At 38.4% G+C, this 24,470-nt stretch overlaps 1 long non-coding RNA gene across 1 annotated transcript; it reads left to right on the top strand.

Moving 5' to 3' along the window:
* Nucleotides 1-24,205, top strand: LOC141924615 (uncharacterized). The gene is made up of 6 exons (XR_012623593.1): nt 1-755; nt 2,780-2,896; nt 20,820-20,929; nt 21,379-21,464; nt 21,568-22,999; nt 23,873-24,205. It is a non-coding gene; the product is annotated as an uncharacterized LOC141924615 (long non-coding RNA).
* Nucleotides 24,206-24,470: the final 265 nt, after the last annotated feature.

Genomic DNA, 24,470 nt, shown 5'->3' with positions numbered 1-24,470 from the left:
CTGGGCTGTTTTCTAACACACAGCTTAACCGTCAGGTTTTGCTCTGTAAATTACAATTTACTCTTGGAAGAAGACCTACTGACTTTGCATTCCAGCAAGCCAACATGAGCAAGAAATTAGTCATTTCATTTTCTGCAAGAATTATTTAGGACTGCAGAATGGTTTTTGCATTTGTGTTTCTATTTTGTTCTCACTATCCCTTTAAAATACATATTTTTGTGAGGCATAATTTCTCTTCTGGAGTTAGGCAATATCTAAATATCATGAAATGTTCTGATAGCAGAAAATAATCTGAATTTGTTTTTTTCCTTTTTTTTTTTTTTAACCTATGTACTTTTAAAACTAAGTTTTAATTCTTTTTTTTATTAGAGTGGTTCAAAATATCCCTGAAACTTAAAATACATATCTGAAAGGAATAAGCTGAATTTCAGAAACAAAACTTTCTATAAACTTTTAATAAAGTTTTTTGTTTTCTGTTTTTGATAAATAAGTCTTAAATATTTTGAACAAGAGCTGAGTTTTTAATTTGCTGCATTTCAAGAATTTCAAAAGTACAAACAAATTTTTAGTTACTTCTTAATTAAGACTAAGTCTGTTGTTTTGTTTTGGCTTAGTTGAAAGATTGGTGCCCCTGATAATGCAACATTGCCAGCCTAATCTGCGCAGTTATGACAGCTTCCAGATGAAGAATATCCACATTCATAAATCATTTAAAATTAAGAAACCAAATTAGCTGTCTCTCATGGTTATTTAAGGTAGGGTGGGATATATTGTCATATTACATTTCAGACTTAAATTTTGCATTGAGACAAATTTCTAATTGTGAATAAAAAATATATAAGAAACAAGTAATCAAACTTTTTATAAGTCATGGAGTTTGCAAGGAAGGAGAAATTAGTAAGGGATTCACTTAGATCTTATGCAAACATGAGTAATCATTAATTAATGATTACTTTAAAAATAATTTATTAATAAAGATGATACATGGAGAATGTAAAGCAGAACACTGTCTTCTTGATAGGAAGTGAGGAGTGGAGCATAAGTTACACAAGACAAAGTGAAGACAATTTCCACTGGGATTTTCTGGCACAGTCTATTATTTTCTCTCTGTCCTGTCAGGCTGGTACTCTGGATTTTCTTTGTTCTTTTTGATGGACATGACTTGTGACAGCGGTATTGCTTTCCAGCTTTAATCTTCCCAACAATAAAAAGACAATTAGGGTCCTTTTTCTTTGGAGGTGTCATTAGACTATGCCCTTTTCAGAACTAGAGACTATCTATAGTATTTGCAAATCTTTCTAAAAAGTGCTTAATATTTTGTAGTTTTAGTTCTGATAATCCAATACTTTTAGTTTCCTCACTAATTAAAATCACACATACAAAGTACTAGGTTTCTTTTAGCATGGCAACAGGAAAGATTCTGGCAGGTCAAAGGAAGCAGCTGTTGAACCACATGTAGTCAATGGGCTGACCTTCTTTTGCTTCTACACACCCAGCAAAACCTTAAGAGATTTTATGTGCAATTTTTCAGACCACGTCCATAATTTGTTCTAAGCTAACATTTGACCCACTGGCTGAAGTATTTTCTTTCTCTCGACTGACGTCGATGTGCACCAAAAAAATTTAGCCATAATATTTTGCCAAAGAATTGTTTACCTTGAATCATGCCACTGAAAATTTTGCTTCAGAGTATCTGTAAAGACTTTTTAATATCATGACGCTGTGATATCATGACTCTCCAACTCTTTGCTTTTGTGAAATGAGACAGCAGAATTGCTCACTAGCCTGGATTATTACCCAAGACAGCCACAGTTTTTTAGGGCAAAAGTGCAAAATTCTGAGGTCAAACAGCTATTCTAACAACCCATTTAGTACCAGCTGTGAAAATTGTATTGACTTTGATTTTTTCCTGATCACTTCAGAGAAAAAAAAGTAATGCAGAACTAAAATTGTAGGGCACTTTTGAAACCATAGATGCAAACTGAACACTTTCAAAATTTCCCTATCTATCCGAACAAATATTCTAAACATCTTGTGAAATTGATCAGGTGTAGCTGGAGTGAAGATGCCTTATAAATGAAAATTAAAAACTCTTCCAAAAATAGTTTAGTAAGAGGAGTGAAGTTTTATACAGATTTGGTCAAATACTGAAAATTCTTTACCAGCAAAAATCACAGCATGATGAATCTTCTTTCTAATAATTGGGTGTAAAAATTAAAGTGGGCAATCTGAAAGACAAAAACAGAGAACTAAAGGTTTGCCTCTGGATTAATTTCTCAGCTAAGGTTGGGCACTTAATCAGTAAATTCAAGACATCCTGCAAAAAGTGCTGAGTAAGAGGTAAAAGGCAGAAGTGTACTTTGTTCTTGGGAGCTCATTGGAAATTTTAGTGTTAAGATACATGTGTGTTCGGGCACAAGTCCTAGGAATAAAACAGACAAGACTTGTGCTCATAGGCTTGGGGCAACTATAAGGTCAGCCTTAACTACAAATACAGATATAGCCCAGATGACTAAAATGAACATGTTGAAACATTTGTAAAAGTACAGTAACAATACCTAATCTCCCCAGATATTTCAGTCCAAGAAGAGGCTTACAATGCACTCACTACAGATACACAAACACTTGTTTTCTTGTCTTTGAAATTTCTAAGGGTCATTTCTAAGTAATGAATATGATCCTTTCTTATGTTTCAGAGCCTGAGATATATATATATATATATAAAATTTAGACCACACAATTTTAAATAATGTGTTTTCCCTAATTCTGTGCTTTTTAGACAAATGCCTTGGTGTCCTCAACATCCATACTGAAAATAAATGCCATCCAGGTAAAGATCTTGCTTTGTATCTGTGGACTTCATTTTGAGCTGGAACTCTGAAACAATGTTTAAAGGGTAGGTATGACACAACTGGAAGGCATCTGTAAAACCAGAAATGAATTGACAGTCTTGTTGATACATGATGAGATCCAGCCTAATGACTTAGGTTCACACAAGAATTTTCCATGCATGGCCAGTTTTAGAAACCTTAGCTAACACAGAGGTTTCTTCTTGAAGTCTCACTGAAATAGGTATGGTTACTTAAGACTGTTCAGTGTGAGTAAAGGTATAAGAGTTTAAGCTCTGAGTTGGGAAAATGGGGGTGTAGAAGGATAAAATAAATCTGTTGGAGAGAACTGTATTTGGTTCAGGAAGGGTGGTTAAAGTAAGAAGGGTTAAGAAGGGTTTTGTCTGTTAACTAAATTTAGGGTTTTCAAAAGCAGGGTTGCTAAAGAAAATATAGTTGGAGTCCACCTTCCTCTGCATTATTTTTGACAGTAAAACTTATGTGTTAGTAGATTTAGGTAATTTAGCCATGAATATTAGCTTTTCCATTCAAATTTAAAGAATAAGCTATTTCCATCAATTATTTTCAACTGCCCTTCTTCCACTTCCCTTCCAAGTAGCTTTTTTTCTACTGGTGTGCCAAAGAGACAAGTAGGAAAAAAAAAAAAGTCTGAATATTGTAAGAAAGCATGACTCACATGAGCTAAGAATTAGCATTTGAATTTTATTCTTGCTCACATGGTTGTTGAGAGTGAAGAGAGTAGATAACAGTCATTAAGGTTAAGCATTTTATATGTCATTCTAATGCAGATACTCCTCAAATCTGAGTAATAAGTCAGTCTATATATACTTGCCTACTCTCTTATTTGAGCCTAATTAAGATGTAAGATGACTCAGGAATGATATGGGTTTCAGAGAATTCATATGATTTAAATACAAGGAGGTAGAACTTAGTTCATACAGTTGGGCAAGAAAGATGTTTCTGCACTGGTTCTAATAAAAATATGAATGTGGTGGTTTAGCCCCTGCCGGGGTCTGAGACCACGTGGCCGCTACCCCTCCCCCACAAAGGGAGTGAAATACAAAGCCCCAAGACTGAAATAAGGAAAGGTTTAATACAACAATGCAATAGCAACACAACAAACAACACCAATAACAATAACAGTAATAGTGATAGCAATGAACAGAGCAAAATAGCTACCAAATACAGCAGTGAGAGGAGCAGATGTACAAAACCCCTCGTGCACCGCGCTCCCGCGCCAGGAAATGTGACGTGCCAGGATGTGACCTCCGCATGGTATCTGAATAACCCGGCTAGAGCTCCCCCCCCCACTGCTGGGGAAACTTAACCCTATCCTGGTTAAACCAGGACAATGAACTATGAGATCATATAGCTATATGCTGTACCCTGAAGAAGTTGACTTGTACCCTTAATTTTACTGGAAGCATCATCACACATTTTGAGGAGGAAATGGATGCAGAAGCTCACTGAGAGCCACTGCTCTGCTGTGTTCTTTCAGGCACTCCTGAATCAAAGAAAAGAGATCATCTTGGACCTGCCTTGTCCTCTGCCTGGTTCCCCATTTGAAGGAGGGTAAGGTTGAGGACCACACAAGAGATTAGTACCCATGCAACCTTTGCACTGATCACCACAATGCCAGAACACTTGGAGTTGTTAGGAAAAGTGAACCACGTGCTAACAAAGTTTGTTCATTGGTTGTTCTAGCCTGCTGGGTCATTGGTCTAAGTTATAGAAACAATGATCTGCGCCATCTTAATTCCCTCATAGCCTTAACATCTCATTATTAGTGTTAACCAGTCCCTTTGTGTTGGGGCACAAGCTCCCTGAATACCAGTTCTTACACCTGATATGTGTGATATTATTTTTCGCAGCACAAAATCTGTGCTGAATTTCAAGTCTAAAATCTTTTATCTTTTTACTCTGCACAGCTTTGATTTTCCCATGTGTAAAGCTACAGACTTTGTGTCACAAAAAAAGAGGTGATGATTTTCTGAAACATCCTTCGTTACTTTCATGTTCTGTGAATACTCCTTAGTTTCATCCAGAGGATCTGAAATTATATCATCCAGAAATTTTCTCCTTAAGTCTTGATTATTTTAAGTAGCCACCTTTGCAGGTGAGTTTTCAAGTTCCTGGCTTTTTGCTCAGCATCCTGGAAGCATGTGGTCTGAGCTGGAAAACATTGGCCATGGCACAGTGTTGGAACTGGTGCTGAAACTACATTATTTTGCTGTGTTCCTGGACTTTTGCTGAGCTCTTGGTTTTGTTTCTCTGTGACCTGTAAGATTTGTCTGTCATGGTGAGACTCCATATGATCTAGGTAAGATGCTGCCTCCTACCTGTCACCTTACTTATTTTATGTACATTGCCATGTGTGGTATTCTGCAGGCTTCAAGAGTAAATCCACTACAGGGCAACATTTACTGGATTTTGAAAGGAGTCTGACTAATGGCAAAACCCTGTGAATAAACCTTTTTTAATGTCTCTTCTGTCTTTTTTATTAAGATTGCTGCCAAAGCTATCTCTCCTGTCCTGACAGTACTGATTAGATAGACTGAAGAAGTAAGATTTTAAACAACCACAGTGAAAACTCTTTGATAAGGAAGTCAAACAATGAAAAAGTGTTATTCATGCACCAGGAGAAAGTCAGCAAAAAAATTTCAAGATTCTGTAGCCTTCAGTTCTAGAAAAGGAGGAAATACTTAAGTTGACAGAAATATAAAAGGAGGGGAAATGACACATACCATTTTTGGTCCTGTTTTAATGAGCTTTTTGTGTTTTATGTTTTATCTAAATGTCCAACCCATTAGGAATTCGCATGTGGCCAAAATGTGCTCTGATTCACTACATAGTGAATATTATTTTCCTGTTTTCAATAGTGATCTTTTAAATTTACAATTTAGGGGCAAACTATTTATTTTGGGGTTTTTTGGGGGTATTTTTGGGGGCAGGGTGGGTAAGGTTTGGTGACTGGATGACATGCCTGTAGTACCTACTCTTTCTTCTGTTATTATTTGCTATTTGCATTGTGGTGTCAGTGGTGTAGCCCCGTAGCACTGTACGAAGCACAAAGCTCTTGAGGGATACCCATGGTAACTCACTGGCTAAAAGCAAAAATGGGTGTATTTTCTGACTGGTTTGAGATGAATTAGCATTTTCTATGTGAATTTCAGTTTGTCTGCAAAGCATTTGAAGAGATGATGAAAGACTAAGAGCAGAACCTTGTCCCCATATAATAGCCATATTCCAGTTCTTCTCCCTCAAATCTTTTTCATGTTGTATTGTGAGATGCATCTTGTAAACCTACAAGTGAAGAACAGGAAGAAAAATTAGGTCTAGGAGACACTCACTGCTTTTTGAAAGATCCAATCACATAAGCAATGTGTTGTCATCTGAGACTATGGTCTTGAGCCTAAATTCTCACTGAAGGGTCACAAAATTTCCAAAATAATGATGGTGCTTCTTTTGAAATGATGGATCAAACCACTGAAATGTGGTGGGAACAAGTAGATGAATAAACTTAACTCATGTTTTTTCCCGATCAGATTTTGATCCATATCTTCTGGAAAAGATATATCAGCTTTGTGTTTCTATGACACTTCTGATCTCATCCTGGATGTTGTACAGCAGCTTCTACTTGTACAGCAGCTTCTACTTCTTGCTTCTGCATGACTGAAATGTAAAACTTTATACTAAAAATGTGTGCCTTGCAATAGCTGCGTGGAACGTTCTACTGAACTGTCAGCAGGAAATACAGAAGTTAACACAGTAGTAATCAAAGTAGTGCAAAGCATTGACTACAGTATGCATTTTAAGTGTAATCAGATTTTTCTCCCATTTCCTGAGTGGAGCTTCCTGAGTATCTTGGGAAAATGCTCAGGCCTAAAAAGAATCTGCAGAAAAAAATGGGAACCGGAACAATTTCTCTCTTCAGACTAATTTCAACACATTAAACACACTTCCACTATGAGAGTGACTATTATGTACCCCAAAGTTCAAATGACTGAGTTCTTTCATTCAAATGATGCTCTGTATCATGCTAAAATGATTACAGAGCTTGGTCACCACAAGTCACATCCTTCATAGGTGGCATGAATAACCACATTAAACAGGGATATTTTGTCTAGACTTATTAATCTCTTTCCAGCCTTCCCAACTTCTTAAAAATCTTATGAAACGCTTGATTTAATTTACTTAGACTAATTGCTGTCTCCAAAACAGTAAAAAATGTCTGTTATGGATAAAAGAGAACATACTAACTTTTCTCATGTTTTTTCCCCTTTTCCTACTATTTATTTCTAGCTTCTTAATTGAACAAAATCCCTCATTTTGAATTCTGTTGTAATTCTTAACAAAAGGATCTGAAATATGCATTATTTTATTCCACGTGGGAAACAACTCTACCATTCCAATTTCAAAACTTACTCACCATTTCTATTATAACAGGAAAGCATATAATGCATTAACATGATTGTCTTTCATGTCTTGAAGAGTCCCTTATTCTTAATTCTGTGTCTGAATTAGCTTTGATATCAGGTCTTCTTTAATAATAAGACAATATAATAAAATATTTTTGAAATTAGTTGCTTGCAGTTGGGCATAGGGGCAGCCTGGAAATTGTGGTGTGTTTTTTCAGTCAAAAGTATTTCTGCTAGTCTGCCTGGTGGGGAACGAAGAAAGGCAACGTCTGTGGCTCTGGGCTGATCTGTGATGCAGATGAGAGCTTCTCCCAAGGCTCACCAACAGGCAGCCTGGGAGCCTGGAGATCTCCTGCTGCAGAGTCAGAAGTGGGGAAACTCCTTGCAGGCTGGAATTGCCAGAGCTTCATGCCTCAGTCTCACAGCAGGTAGACTGAGCATTCTGTCACATCTTGCTTTCTGCTTCCTTGGTGGCCAGGGGGTGAGCATTCCAAGGAGATATAATTCAGTAGAGCTAAGACTGGTAGCCCACAAAGGTCTAATTAAGACTAGTGCCTGGAAGCTGGAGACAGGCAAATTAATGTTGGGATTATAGTGTCATAAAATCACAGGATAATTCAGACTGGTAGGGTCCTCAGGATGTCACTAATCCAACCTCCTACTCAAAGCAGCATCACCTCTGAGCTCAGACCAGGTTGCTCAGGGCTTTATCCAGTCAGGTCTTGAAAACCTGCAAGGATGGAGAGCACAACTGCCTTGGGCAACATGCTCCAATTCTGTCCTCGTAGGGAAAAAGTTTCTTGCTGTATACAGTAAGAACCTGAAATGGCAGACACGTATTTATATTGTTGATGACTATTGGGATTGATCTGCCATAGGAAGTGGTGGATTCCTCATCTATTGTTACCTTCATGACTGGATAGTTCTCTGGGAAACATGGCTTTTATCAAAGATATTTTCTGTATATCCAACAGTTCCTTGTGGCCTTAATTTAACAACTACATGAAGAGACATGCTATTACCTAGTTGGAGGAGCTTTTGCCAATATGAATGAGGTGCTTTTGACAATAAAGGAATTGTTATTTTTTCCAAATGTCTTAATTTAAATTGTTAAAATTATAGTAATGGAATTTACATGAAATGAAAACTCAGTTTGAGGAACAGTTCTTTTTCTAATCTTTCTATGTCTTTTGAACTTCAATACATCTGAGACATTCCTATGCCATCTAATAAACAAATGACTTAGAAAAGAGCAAGAATATTCTCAGAAGCATGTGAATAACCTAGTTTGTACTTGTGCAAAGCCATTAGAAAACCAGCTGCTTTAAAAAAACAAAACCAAAAAAGCAGCAGACTGCTGTCTTTCATGTGATAGTAAAATATATGGTTTCCTGCCTGCAAAAAAAAAAAAAAAAAAGAAAAAAGTGATGTTTCAAAAACTTTGTTTACTGAGTGCTACACTTCACTCATACACTGGTTGTTAGTCAAGTGTTGCATGCTGAGCACCAGAACAGCAGCCCCTGGGGGGGGTCACACAGGGCCACAGAGGTGGTTTTTGGGCTCTTCTGATGTTTTTCTTCCCTGCTGCTACATTATAACATGCTGTAGGGTACATGGTCAGGGAAAGGGCCTATTGCTGGGACACATCATTGTTATAATGATGCATTTTAGGCAGTTTTGTACCCCTTGTTACCCTCAGGTTCCTAAGAGGTTCCATCTCAAAAGAGAAAATGCAGCAACGTCAAGTAAATTCAACGTGGATGCTTACTAGTCCATTCTGTACCAAACCCCAAACCAGGAATGTAATGACATATGATGGACTGAACTCAGTTTCCCGCTATACAGAGGTAGGCAGTGAAAACGTGCAAACTTTGGATAATCCAAACTAGAAATAGTTAATCTCTGTTTACCTTCTTTTACCTGGACTGCGCATCTTACTCAGCAGATCCAGGCCAATGTTGATTATTTATCTAAAGCTATTTATCTAATTCATTTGGCATATGCGTTCAAGACCTAAGGTATAACTGTGGTCTGATTTTCTGTAAGTGATGGTAGCATCCTGCTCTCACTTTTGCATGCTAGGGATTTATACTCTCAGAGTTTGTCTAAGTGCAGATGCTACCTAAATATACAATACAAAGAGATTTGACCTGAGTAAAAATTTATTAAAAAAAGGAATCTTGTGTAATGCCTGCACAATTATAAAAAGGCTTTGTCCAGAGAAAAAAAGAAAAAGAGAAGCTTGAATCTGAATCCTATCCAAGGATTGTCTTTGTAAAAGAGCTGAATGAGTCCTAGGGTGGAGATAAAAATACAGATAAAGAGAAAACAAATAATTGTTTGTGGTAGAATGGAGAGATAAGGATCCATTTAGCATGTGCTTGTGTGGGCAGCTACAACTTGGCAGCTGCACTGGTGATGTTTCCAACACTGGGAGTCTACACAGAAGCTCTGTAGCCCTTCTTCCCATGGCCATATCTCTTTCTCTGCTGCCTCTGAGGCCCTAATGATTCCTGTCTACTTCTGTAGTCCATCAGGATATGTGTAATACTTGCCATATGGGGTGGCAACAATGACCACACACATAAACATGTGATTGGTAGCAAAAGTAGACAAAACTCGGAGAACTTTGGTTCCTAGCAAGGGCTGGGCTGTAAATAAGGCCCAGTATGAAACCTGAAAATGACTGTTTTAACTAATTTCTTAGTCAATGGTATCTAAGGACATTCAGAGTTGATCCCTACTAATTTTTTGCTATGTTTTCCGATTTTCATTGTTCCTTTAATGAAGATCACCACAGTTATGATTTTACTCTGTTTAAAAAATTACTTTTTCTTTTATAAAAATGTAAAAAAAATCTTCAAAAATATAAAAAAAATTAATAATCTTTTTTCACTAACATTTTCAGTAGTAAGTTTTGACTTTGTTGAAAAACTATGCTATTGAGAAAGGTACTAATATTAACTATCTAACTAGGCACACGAAAATTTAGTCTTTATTTTTAGTAAACATTGAAGATAATAGTTCTGAGTAAGAAATATCCTGGGGAAAAAAAATCACTTAAGTTTTGCTTTTTACAGAGAGTTTTTGATAAATATGTTTTCCATATGAATTTCTCTTTGGAAGCCCTTCTACAGATGAGGCTACAGCTACATTGGTGTGAGCAGAGACAGTTGTGGGTTTGGCTTCCTGGTGCTCCAAGGCAACCAGGCAGCTTTGGCACTGAAACCGCAATGAGGTGCAAGACCAAGTTGAGAGCTCCGAGCTTACAGCTGGACAAGGAAATGACACAGAGTCGTCTGAGTGCGCTCTTGCTCAAATGCAAAGGGTCAGGTCTGTTTGCACATGGACAAGCTACCACCAAACAAAGTGGAGAGCCACCACAAGTGTATGAGGCTTGTGTGAGACGTTAAAGAGGATGTCAGTAACTGTGTTTAAAAATCTACTGACAAACAAATAAACATTTTTTTCCACAGGAAGCAAGAGTTTCCATGATCTATTTCAAAGCATCTATTTTAGTAGTGAAGTTCAGTATTTTGGCAACACAAGCAAATTTACCTGTTAGAAGGTTTGAAAAAATTTTTAAAGAATACTTTTACTGTGTCTTTTGTAGTCATATCAGATGGTGATTAGGTTTTGAAGATTAACCAGAGAGAGTAGTAATGCTGTATTTTAAATAAGGCTGTAAAATTTTAGAGCTCCCTGGTATGGCTTGAACAACTAGAACCTATAGGAAAAGGGTTTTAATCTTTTTGGCCAGAAGTAAAACACATCATTAGAGAAGATGAAGTTTGTATCCTTGTGGTTATTAAGTGGAATAATGACATTTATTTTATGATCTTGATGCAAATTTCCTAAGTGATAAACTGACTAGAAAGGCTTTTTATGTAAACAGCTTTAGGTGAAACTGTGGTGCTGTGGGACTCCTTCCACACTATTTTGAAGTATAAATAAAAACAAAAATTGGTCACATAAAGGAACCAGCTCTTTATGTTAGAACTCCACTTACTCCAGGAAGTGTTTGGGGAGTTTAGAACATGATATTTTCTTGCTTTGAGAAAAGATGAAGGGAAAGACAAGAAAAGGCCTCATATGAACCTTATGTGAAGATTTATTATTATTAGCCAGGCTTATCTGAAATTAATTTTCCTGTTATCCTGTCAAGCCCAGATTTATACCATGGTTGCCCTTTTCTAGCCTTGATGATATTTATGCATGATATTATATAAGCCATGAAGTCCAATGCTCTTTACAGTTACAATAAAACTTTTGTAGAAATGGAAAATAAAGGATATCACAATATCATGTCTCCAGCCCTGCAATGGATGTTGATGCAACAGTGCGTATCCTAAAGTATTGTATAGGAATTCTGCAGACATCATGGTCTTTTGAAGGCTTTCTGTGATGTAGCTTTGGGTGAAGATTTACCATTTTCATATAAAGATAGAAACTAAAGATAAACTGCTCTACCAAATTCTGTAAGAACATTAAATAGATAATTTGGGGCAGTCAGATGTCCTGTGGAAGCTCAGCAACACCACAGACTAGTTTGTATTTGCTTTGGAAGTTTCCAGATTTTAATCTAAGTGATGTGGATTCAAGTTTGTTCTTTTTCTGAGAAAGCATTCATGAGAAATGAAGGTACTTTATCTAGCTATCTTATCGAATCTTCAGCTGATTTGGGGTCTTTTTAACTTTTAAAAAGGATCTGATTAAGTACAGTGATGAGAAATACACAACATTCACAAAAACCCTTCCCTCAGGTTCAGCCTTCTGGAAGTGCAAGAAGAGGTCCCCTACGGTTCACCATAGTGGATACCATTTCTTTAACAATGGAAGATTTAGGGAAGAAGTTACTTCTCATACTGGTTCTGCTCACAGCTGTGGATGACTCTGCTGCTCTTTTGCCCTAAACAATAGCTGACTTCGGGGCTACAGAGGCCTGGGGCTCTTGTTTCATAGACACAATGCTGATAAATTAAACAAAGACTACTCCTGTTTCAAAGACTTTTTTCCACAGAGGTGAGAAACCATCATCAACCTCATGAAGCCAGTCTCCTTACTGCCCATCCATGTGGGCAAGCCCAAACTAGGGCCCCAGAAGGGACTGTAACTTAAACATTTTGACTTGGTCTCTGTAGAAGTCTAACTCCTTCTGTTGTCTCTGGAAGGAGTTTCCTATGGAGCTAAAATTAACCTCAGAGAACATCCTTGTACCTATCCAGTCTGGTGGAGAAAACAGTCAGTTTGCAGAAATGTAGGATATAAGAACTGCTCCAGATGGAAGCTGTCATTCCATGTCCCAGGCGTACCACAGATTGGGAAATCCCCTCAGCTTTTCACTCCTGTACCATGTAGTCATCACAGCACAGAACATTCCTTTTTGTCTCAGAAAGTGAAGAATATGAGATCCTTTCCATCTCAAGGAACGTGACTGCACAGGAGGAATGAGAACTGCCAACCTTCAAGTGTTGAGCTCATCATAAGTTTGTAGCAGAAGACTATGAGTTTGTGACTTATTAATAACAAAAATATTTTGAAAAGCTGGTGAATAACCTGAGATTTTGTATTGGATTAAAAGTTTTCTCACACTCCAGGAGTAGGTGGGTTCCTGAAGTTTCTGGAAATTAGGACATTCAGCATGGGATTCACGTTAATTAACTCTGGATGCCCATGATGAAGATGACTGTAAGTGAGCTACTCATCTAGATTCCTTTTATAGTCATTAAAACATGAATAAGTACTTCTAGGATGCAACTATTCTAATCTTAGCATAGAGGTTCAATATAGGAGAGTCAAGTTGTCCTCCAGAAGTGCCCAGCTCTCCCCAGTAAGTATAACATGAATTTAGACACCTAACTTCAAGGTCTGATATTAGGTAATCTAATTTTCATTCAGAAGTTATCAGGTTCTCTTTTAACTGCAGCATACCTTGCTATGGGAGATGGAGATGCTACTCCCTTCATTACCATATTTCTGCCACTTTGAAAGATGCTAGGCATCAAATGGAGAAAATAGGAATGATTTATAATGCAAACTCATGCAGGAAGCCTTCACATTACAGCGTAAAAAATAGATGAAACATATTACTGAAAGAGGGAAATATAATTAAAGTAACTGTTCAATTGAAGAAAAAGTTGATGATATGCCAAGAATGAATCAGTGGAGAAACAAAAATTAGTAGAGAAGGAATACTATCACTACTGAAATTTGTTCATTGCAATTGATGTTTGTATTCATGGAACAAGTGACTGTGTGACAGAAGTCCTTTGGTTGTGCTGAGAAATGAAACAGGTAAGTGACCAGGTGCATCACTTTGCACAATTCCTTTATCCTAGTTTTCAGAGGAAACCCCAATTACGTGGGCAGAGGCCCATCCTCCCTCCCTTGGCAGCATTTGAACCTGTATACTCAGCTCTGGGTGCCTGGACTGGGCCAGGCGGACTTGAAGCAGAACCATGTTACACACCTAGAGTAAGAGTCTTCACAAATGTGTGCATTTGTAAAAGAAAGATAAACAGCAACCAAACGATGCTGGTATTAACATTATGGAGAAACTCCCTTTTTACTTTGACACAGCTATCACAGGGGTATGGTAGCACTTGGAAGTCCTGCCAGGACCCCAACCCAGAGGTCTGCAGCAGACTAACCTGCTGCCCCAAGAGCATTTTGGTCTGAAGACAAAAGTAGGCTGGGGGAAAGGAAGACGTATGTCCATTTAGCTGGTAGGAAACTGAGGACAAGATAAAAGAGAATATCCCCAGAGCTTGGTGACCCGAGTGACCAAGGGTTATTCCACTCTCAGCAGCTTACAGGACTATTTCAGCTGATATCTCTTTCTCTTACTCACAGATCTGCATCAGGATCATAATTTTAAGAATTCTGAATGAAAAGTAGGCAAAACTGAACAAAATTTTATTTCTTATAATTTTATTTTTAATAAAAATAACTTTTCTCATGTCTTATCCACTCAGCTTGTTCTGAGGTCTTATTCTGTTCTCAGAACTGCACTCATGAAATTTTTACTAGTACTTGAACTAAGCTAAGTTACAGTGGTACTTTTACCACATCGTAGACTACAGTTATATGGAATGAACTTAATCAGATTAAATGAGCAAGGGAAGAATCCATGGTGCCAGACCACCTCTCATGAACTTTTGTGTATTTGTGCATGTAATCTCTTCACTGGATTTTTATGAGGAATGTTTGCATATTTATCCAGCTTGTTTTCTGCTGTAGTCATGGCCCCTGTTTTCTCTGTATGTGTCTAGAGCTCTGCTGTACACTATATACAGTTCTGTGCTTGGAAAACACAGAGACAAACAAACCCTATGGAAAATAACAATATACAGAACATATCATGTGACAAACTGTTACATTAGTACTTGGGTCATTACTATCTGACAAAACTGCTCTGTGAATAGCTGCATTTTTCATTCTTCATTCATTACACAGGGAAAGAATGACTGAAAATGCTGCTAGAGGGGTTGGATTCCCTCCATCCAGTGAGGCTATTGTTTGCAAACCTTACCAGGCACAGCGCAGGGTAGCACTCGACCAAAGCAAGGCACTTGTAGGATTTATGCAAGAACGTGGAATTTTCCACTGACCAAAACAGGTTCGCAATCCTTCAGAGGCATACTTTGGTAGGGGACCATAAAAATAACATCGTGATGGGTTGAGTAACATTCAACTAAAGGTTAATGTAATTACCAGGAAAAACCCTCTGCTAATTACAGACTGCCCTGTCTTTTAAAGCTGTTATAATCACATTGCTTTCAGAAATACAGCTGAAGCTCAGTTAATGTAGTCTGTATATGTGGCAGCTTGAGTCAGCTCAAGTGGTCTCTGAAAATATGTAAATCAATGATTTTACCGCCTCAGAGGTAAGAGATGGGAGCCTGGCAGCCCTAAGGTGCTTCTGTTACTGAAAAGAAAGGGACAGGAGCAAAACAGAGGGCTGAGAACAGGTGCAAAATGGAGAGCAGATTGCTCCAATCACTGTTTCTGCTGACTGGAGGCGGAGGTGGACCACAGCACTGTCTCCCTAACCTTTACCCATAGCCCTGTGTACCCCCAGCCCTCTCAGCTTTCCAGAGCTTGGGCTTAAGTAAAATAGTGAAAGTTGCCCTCCACAGCCTTTTATGCCTGCCTAATTCAATGCTTTAGGTACTTATTAAACACAATAGAGGGCCTAGTTCATAAAAAAGCATTTATTCTGCAGTGTAAGACATAGTATCTATGAATTAAGAAATACACAGGCTAAGCATAAAAAATGCATCACAAGCAAATGATGTGGCTTACTTCTGAGCAGTTTCATTGCAGTCCAACACTGCAATACATTAAAAAAAAAGGTGCATACCCAAAAAAATGTGTACATGTCTATTGCTTTTCCCTTAATCCTTCAGATGTGAATAAAAAGAACACAGAAATAAGCACTTCCAAGACTAATAGTAATAATATTAACAACAATAATACAATATTTTATAATTTTGCTGTTATGAAGAGAGTCATAGGGCAATTTCTGAATGCTGGGGGTAGGACTTTTTCATCCAAGACAAACAGGAAGCCTGCTCAAACCCCGTCCTGCAAAAGGAGTTCTTGATTTGATGTGTGTTTGATGACAGCTGAAATAATGGAAATCAGTGCCTAAAACCAGCACTGTACAAAAGCCTCGACATGCTGAGACGTGGGCACTGGGGTTCCTGCAGGAGCTTGTAACTAAAATAAGAATTGGGGATTAACTGCTGTGTCTGTGAACTGGTATCAGGCAGAGAGCCCAAAAGGGATTTGTTCATAGCTATAGACCCGAGAGAGCTCAGGAAGCATTTAGGCCTGCTGGTTATGGAAAACACAGTCTGGGAGCTGTGACAAGAGGAATGCTCTCTGGGTTTTGGCTCTCATTGGTGCGTAGGAAAGCAAAGCTTTTCTGTCCATACTTTGCAGATCCTCACTTGTGTCCAAGGAAATACCTGATTTCATCATCCTCTCCAGATATAAACCTAATGCAAGGGACTAAATATATATGAACAAGTCAAGTGACTTGTTTCTTTCCCAGCATACACATCTGTTTGGTCCTTGAGTCACTATGTGGTTGCATTTTGGCTTGAGTAAGCACATTCTTTCCTCCCAATTTTCCATACATTTTAGTAGGGTTATAGAACATTCTGCATTTCTAGTGCTTATTCTGTAACTTAGAGATTTTCTGAGCTGGAAAACCAACTTAGCAATTATACCCTTAGCTAACTTCATTTTAGCAATGGGGGAAATGACTGGGAGCACTTGGGAGACTTTTTGGTTCCTTTTCCCTCTCTTTAGTGGACTTTTTCTAATTTCTCTGCCCTTGCAGATCTCCCCAGGAAAGCAGCCGCAGCAGCAGCAGCTTTAATGGCAGAACCAGCGAAACCTGTCATGCTTGTCCCCATAGCTGCCCCTGTTCCCAAAGGCATGTGGGGCAGCTGCTGCTCCGGCCCTGCCATGCCATGGTCCTGGCCAGAGGTACAGAGAAGACATCTTTCTGGATTCCTTGTAAAAACTCCTTTGCAAGGATAAAAAGGCCAATTTAAATGACTCTCCAGCAGCTTTGATTACAAGTGGTCGCTGGTGTATGGTGGAGAGGAAATGAAATGTAAAATAAAGGCTTTTCCCTTTGTAGCTTCCTCACAGTTTCCCTGCTCCTAGGGCTGTTAGATTGGAAATAAATGTTTGTACATTCATAATGTTATCTGAAGGATGAAAGTTTATTCTGGCTGAGTGCTGTGCTGCTACAAAATGTATACACTGGAAAGAGCCTGACTACACTCCTTGAGCGCTTCCACACATTTCAGTCTGGTGTTGCAGTCCTTCTTCAAGGGCTTTGTCATAGTCTTGTTCAGACTCCCCCACTTATTTCCAGATGAAGCCACTACAGTGTTGTCTGACATTCAGCTCTGCTCAGCCCCAGGCGAGGGAGCTGTAGGCCCGCAGCTGTGGGTAAGCAAAAGGGAAGGCAAAGGCCATGTGAAATATTTTGTGATTCCAACAAGATCCATATTGTCCAGCCTTAAAACATCAAAAATTAATTTGAAACATGAAAGTTGAAGTATTCTTTGGTCTCTATCAGCATGCACCACATCAAGCCTCTGTTTATTTGCATACAGATAGCTGGCATTTTTTACAATATGCCTAATCAGAGATTTCTGTGATAGGAAGTCTGACGTGTATCACACTGCTAGTTTGCCATCTAGTGGTATACAAAAAAATAATTTTACATCATATTTCCTAATTTCAGTGGAAAGATATCTCCAGAACACAAGCACAAGCTATTTTTTCTGATAGCTAATTTTAGTAATCTATTTGCAGAAGACAGTTCATTACCCTCTGCTCAGTGATCATTAATTCCTAGACTTTACACTTGGTTCTCCAGGAGCAGAAGTTAACTCAGGGTATGGACAACTTTGGGACTCCACGGGAGAACTGCTGTATAGGTTCAGTTGCTGCTCACCTTAGGCCTCAACTGCTTTCAGTATTACCCTGGTCTTTTGTGAGGCTATGAGAACAAAAATATCTATTTTTATACAAGTATCGGGGAATCTCAGAAAGTGAAACCTGAATGGCACTTCAGAGGGAATTATCTATATGACAATGGGCCTTCAGTGAGCAGGGACATCAAGGGAGGATCAATGAAACCTCAAGAGCTCCTGTCAGATGTTTGTTCAGTCTGTTTCACAAAACTTCTGGTTCTCATGACTTCACAAACCTCTTTGGGCAGCACAGGTGGGCTGACAGGGTTGTGGCAGTTGCCCTGAAACACACTTATCTGTAGACTGCTGGAGGCAACACTGAAAAGGGAAAATACTACTTCCCTGCAAACCCAGGAGTGATGCTGAGGGACAGCTCATCACCTCCCCACTGAGCTGCTGTGGGACAGGAACCTCAGCCCAGCCAAGGGCTTCAACTGATCAGTCTGAAGAAGGTTAAACTGCCCAGGGAGGAAGGCTGGGTTGGGGCATAACTGGCAGTTACAGGAATTGAGAAAGTGATGAAAAAGCATTTCAGGAGTGACACTTGTATGTAATGTCTGTTTTTTGTTTTGCTCTAGCATGAGTATAGCTAAGACTATTTTTCCCTTGTATAATAACTCCCATGCTCTTTATTCCTTTAAATATGATAGGCACATGGATTATTGCTACAGATAGTAATCACTTGGGTACTATTTACTGGTTGTTGGAAAGAGTTGAACTACTGTCACACGGAGCTGAGTGCCAGTGCGGCCAGCCAGTCACTGTCTGAAGCTTTTGTCATCAGTGAATTTAAAGTCCCTGGAGTTTCAGTAGCTATGCTGGCAGCATGCTCAACCACACAGGCCACTAAGGACTTCAAGCACTTTTGATCAGCCAGTCATTTCTGATTTAAATAAAGAAGGAACAGATGACAAGAAAGAAGAAAAGAACCCTGCTTTCAGAAAATTTGGCTTTGAGAAAAGTCTGAGATGTGAAACTCCACAAGGAAAGGAAAACTGAGGAGAAGTACTTGTTTTATCTCTTTGTACCCCAAAGGGCAAACAACTGTTTTGATCAGCCGCAGAACTTCATTTTCTCACCCTGACTGCAGCAGTAGCTGGAACAGGAGATTGGCTTCACAAATAGTAGAACTGAGCCTGTGAATGGAAAGGGATACTAAATACCTGTGATCTGTTGTATGAACCTGATCTGTTGTATCATGTATTTGCTAAGGAACAGGATGGAAAAGAGAGAAGCTGAAAAAGCCGTTTGGGAAAGAGGCACTGTAATGTGATGGGGAAAATTTCAGTTTTGTGTCAAACTCAGTTCATATGGGCAGTTCATTTACTCTGCAGGTTTTTATGCAAAATGGATTGCCTAGCTAGTTTTAGTGTGTTTTGAAAAGGGGCAATTAAATGGTAGTGATAAGGGTCTGGACAAAAAGTGACAGTGTCAATAGCAGAAAGGATAATTTCTGAGGAGCCTGAACTACCCTTAAGGACAAGAATCTTTCAGAAATATTGTTGACAGTTTAAATTTGTTTGATAGTAATATAGACAAAGTAGATACAACTTTTGTTGATGTGTACTATAGTATACTTAGTTGCAGAGCTGACAGCACTGGCTTGCAGACCTTGCATTAACACCTTCAGTATTTTTCAGTCCAATTTCTTGGGTACTGGAAAGTTCCTCCAGGGAAAAATGCCAAGATAAGTACACTGCACAAAATATTATACAGGGGAAAAACAAAAACGTTTCAACACAGGCATGATTTCTTCCTGGAAGGAGTAGAAGGAACGTGGTTATGGATGGAAAATAAAGTCTTTGCTTGTGACACTGACATAACACCATCAGAAATATCTTAAATTACAAGAGACAGTGCTTAATAAGACAATAAGCTGTGTTAAAATCTAAGGTAGATCCTTTTGGCAAGATCCTGACAGAGCACATCTAGAAGAGCTGGTGACAGCAAATGCAACTGCTGTATGTGGCATAAATATCCCTCCCAACAAATGGGAATCAATATATTGGCCTCCTTATATAGTAGATATGTAGAAATGTGTATGCAGTGATATTCCAGGAAGTCACCAAACTCTTTATTAAAATGAGAATGGGTCAACAGCATTTTCCTTTTTGTTTCCCTTGGAGACATGTGGGCTCGTATCGCTCAGCCCTGGAGTAGGGACATGGAAATCTGTCCCTCCAGCTCTGCTCTGAAAGCTCCATTTAGCAAGGTATTACTTGAATTTAGAAATAGCAGCAGACAGATTGATAAAACGGGATGGGGTCCTACCCTCTCAAATTCAGAAAATGTGTGAATAGTCCCTCTTCACAGACTGACTTGAACTTGCTGTCTTGGATTTGTTTCAATTTCAAGCCAGTTGAGAGGAAGGCTTAGAGGTTTTCTTAGAAATTCAAATAATCATGTTTAATTTTGGCATTGAACTGTTAGTAATGGCCTGCTATACTCTTTGTAAAATGCTTCTGAGATTTGCAAATCATAAGACACTCACAGAGGATGGAAATTTAAAGGTAACAGTGAAAGTCTGGTCTTTGCAAATTTTATTTGAGTTGTATTCCACCTGATAGACAGTAGTTGTATGAAAATAAGAAAAAGAAAATATTTCCTTTGAGCCATATAATTTATTTTTGTACATTTTTAGATTATTGCTTACGTTGAAATTTGTTAAATTTTAAAGATGTTTCCAGTATATGGCTAAGCTGACCTATCAATACTGACATTTCAAAATCAGTCATATAGAAAAAGCTATATTCATTATTTTCAAACACACTTTTTTCCAAAATAGTGCAAATAATTGCAACATATTAAATAACCAAGGTACATTTGTTTTAGCTAGAAAGTATTTGTAAAACAGAAAAGGATTTCAATGTTTAAGGTCTACATGTGTTTATTAGCTTTTATTTGATATGTTGAATAGTTACTGTTAAAAGGCTTCCTTTACTATTGCTCCTTTGAATTATATTTCTCCATTTTGCCATTAGCATTCTTCATTTGCTTCTGAAAAATCTGCTGTGCTGCACAGTAATTGTTGGATAACATATATTTTGCAGAGTAATGAATGAACCTTTATCTAGCCTTGGATAATGAAGATGTCTCAGACAGCTGTCCATGCCACTGAAACTGCAGAAGATGGAAGAACAAGGCATGTTATGGTTCCAAGGTATCTGCATTCAGTTTGATAGGTGAGAGCTCAGTGTCCCCAGAAGTTATTGTGGTAACAGCCATGGTTTGGTGAAGTCAAAAGAGTGAAACAGAACTGCAGTACCAATTACCTGCAGGGACAGATATACAACCACAGCTAGAGTCAGGGATCACCTTTGTGGTACTAAATACCTGTTGGTTGATTTAGTAATGGAGTGAACCTACATGGGCTGGGCTGTCCTGCATTACACACAAGGAGAAAACAAAGCTACCACTAACTACAACAGCAACCAAACCTACCATCATTTTCAGTTTATCAGGGTGCAGAGGCAAAAATTTAAATGGAGAGTAAGGTAGAAAATTATATAACCTCTGAAGTCTGTACAGTACAAAACTTAAAAGACTAAATGTATTCAGTATGAAGCTAGTGTATGCCATCATCTTCTTACATTCTTTCTCATCTTGCAGCAGCAAAACAGAGTACATCAGATCTGGAAGATCTTTCCAAGCTGCTTGCATTACTCCATGAGCTGACTGAATACAAGTCACATACTGTAAGTTTTGACAGAACACATCCCCTACCAACTGCTTATGTTGTGACATCAAAACTCTGGAATCATTATGAAAATATTGACTACATCTTTATCTCTCTTACAGAGGGAGAAAAGCAGAAGGACAGAAAGCAAAGAAGTTTTATGGTCTGATACATCCTTGAGCTGTGTCTTCTAACCTTAGCTCAGAGCTAAGTACAGTTATTGGCAGGAGAAAAAAAGATGTAATCACACAGATGGTCAGAGTCACCTGTCTGAAGGGAGAAATGGTGGAAGAGCCTTGGAAATCCTCCACTAATTTTGTCAGATTTTCCCATTATATTCGGTTGCTTTAGGTAGTTTGGAAATCTGTGTTACTCTTCCCAAGAGGACCAGACCCTTTTACCCCTGGGCCACAAACATGAGAACACACCCAGCTTAAATTGTTGGCCTTGTCTCCAAGAGGCTCTTACGTTGATTAAACCCAAAACAAATTTGTGCTCTTCATTCTGCTATAGCTTGGTTTCTTTCAGATCTCACCATAAAATTTTTAGAGAGTTCACATACTTCTACAGCACTCTGCACTGAAGCTCAGTTAGAAATTGCAACTGTGGAGTCAAAGAAATAAGATGGAGCAGTAGCCTATTACATCATTTATTTCTTAGCCTCACAACAAATTGGTCCCAAGAGATGCTGTTTCCACTTCTTCCAGTGAGGAATTATTTTATAATCAACAAAGAGTTCATTACCAAGAAGTTTTCCCTGACATTTGGCCAAATAATTATTTGTGACTTTTTTCCATCTTAACATAATCATATCAGTCTGAGTGCCCTCAAATCACCCTGTAATGTTAATAGGAAAGCTCTGAGTCAGGAAACTGTTTTGAAAGGAAAAAGTAGATTAGACTGTCTTATTAATTACAAGGAGCGAACTGGTGATTAAGGTCCTTGTTTTGCCAAAGCTTAAGCACCTGTGAGAAAGCAAGAGAACTACTTATGTAGTTCAGCTGCTTTTTTTTCTTTTCTTTTTTTTTTTTTTTAAACATATTGCCTCTAAAAGCATCTGATTACTGACACGAAAAATACTGCCTGCTTTGTTGTACTTACACTTTAATTTGGGAGTTGCACAGTTTAGTAATTTCCCAAAATATTAGTTGTAATACAGCATAGTCTCCATCTGTTCTGAAATAAGCAACATGGATTCTAATACCCTCCCATCTGTATGTTATTTTTAGTCACACATTCAAGTTTGTAATCTCTCTGTTCCAGTCTACATTCTAGGCACAAAACATAAAACTTGTTGTTTGATCAAAAACTTTAAATTATGCTTGTGTGTGCATGTGTCTGTGTTTCAAGTTTTTTTTCTTAACTCTGGGGAAATGATTTAAAACCTATGTGCCTGCGATAAGACAATTTCTATTTCTCTTCAATCTTCAAAAGCTTCTATTCTTGAATTGTCAGTCATATATTTCCTAGACAACTGTCAGGAATATACCATAAGATGGAGAAATGAGAGGAAAGAGAAAGCTGAGCTGAAACACCACTGGGCAAGGTATATTGGTAAGTACTTTTTAAACACAGAACAAGTTATTTTCTTTTCACCTTACCATGCTTGTGGCTTATTTATGAGGGTTTGGAAGACAAGCTTAAGTCTTAGAGTGATTGACAGATGACCAAAGGGAGAAAAAAACATCCCAGGTGAGGCTCTTAGTTGTGTTTTTGTGGAAGCGGTGAAGAATAAGGGAACAGTAAACCGAATTAGTTAACTTTCACTGTGTAAAGAAAATGCAACCACAGGAGAAACACAGCTGGCATTCATAGTTCTTAAGTGTTTGCATTGCCCCACACTCATTTTGGTGAAACTATTTCCATGCTGAGAACAACCACCTATTTAAGAAACAGTGGCAAATGCATATTCCAACAAGAGAGATATTAATGTAGCAGTTGAGAAGTCCAGGCCAGATTCCAGCTCCAGGACTGCTTTAAGGAAGATGAAAGGTCCTTGTCCCCTGTATTCAAAATTCACCACGTAAATCCAGTGTATCAGCTGTATTGTGCATGTGCAAATGACCTGATGTTGAAAGTGATACAGACATGTTTCTCAGGGAATGTGACTGGGCTTCTCAATTCCTGGGTGCAGGTGTGCTTGCTGGATTTACCTGGCATCACAGGGAGGAAATATGTATGCATGGACAAAGAAGTGATACAGAGGTTCCTGGTCTGGATGACTAGGGGATAAGGCCTCCTATGGAGGACAAAGACACGCAGATTTGTTGTAGCTACTGCCTCTGTTCAGTGCAGTGGATACATAAGTACCAGGAGGCTGGGCTTTGAGGACCTGAGCTGTTAGCCTTTCAACACTCTGCAAAAGGTATTTTGGTGGTTTTGGACAAGGTAGTCTTTGTGCTTCAGGTTCCCATCTCCTTATTTTAGACAGGCAATATGAAGATATGCACTCAGGATTACCTTGCACTTATGTGAAGACCTCAGTCCTGAAGATGTAGGGGTCATCATTCCCTATTAGAAGATCCCAGCATGGACATCTCCACCAGAATTCTGGCCCTGGTGCCAGCTCGTGACACATCCCTTATAGGAAGAAACATGACATTGGGTAATGAAGAAAAAATTTCCCAGTAAGGTAGCTGTTCTTTCCACACAAATTAGCAGTTGCTTTATGTCCTGAGACATAAGCCCTTCTATCCATTTATTAACAACCTTTCACAAGTATCTTGGAAAGTTCTCATTACCAGAACCATTATGTAATCCTTTCCCTGTCTCCTGCCCCAATCTGCTAAGGCAGCTATGGTCCTTTGTCAAAGAATTCTAGCACTAAATAATGCATAAATAAATAAAAATATTTCTCTTTGTCCATTGTAAATTGTACTGGAGTTCCACTGGAGTTCCCCAAGTCTTTATATTATAAATAAGAGCAAACAGGAAAGTCTGGTTCTCTTTTTGTCTGACTTGCTCATTTTTAACGCCTGTTAAATTCTTTCTAAAGAAAAGTCTCACAGTTGCTTCATTTTACCCT

The sequence above is a fragment of the Strix aluco genome, chromosome 5, assembly GCF_031877795.1.
Source record: "Strix aluco isolate bStrAlu1 chromosome 5, bStrAlu1.hap1, whole genome shotgun sequence".
Taxonomy (NCBI): Eukaryota; Metazoa; Chordata; class Aves; order Strigiformes; family Strigidae; genus Strix; species Strix aluco.
Note: the sequence above shows the minus strand (reverse complement) of the source record. Positions and strands in the feature narration are given on the sequence as shown.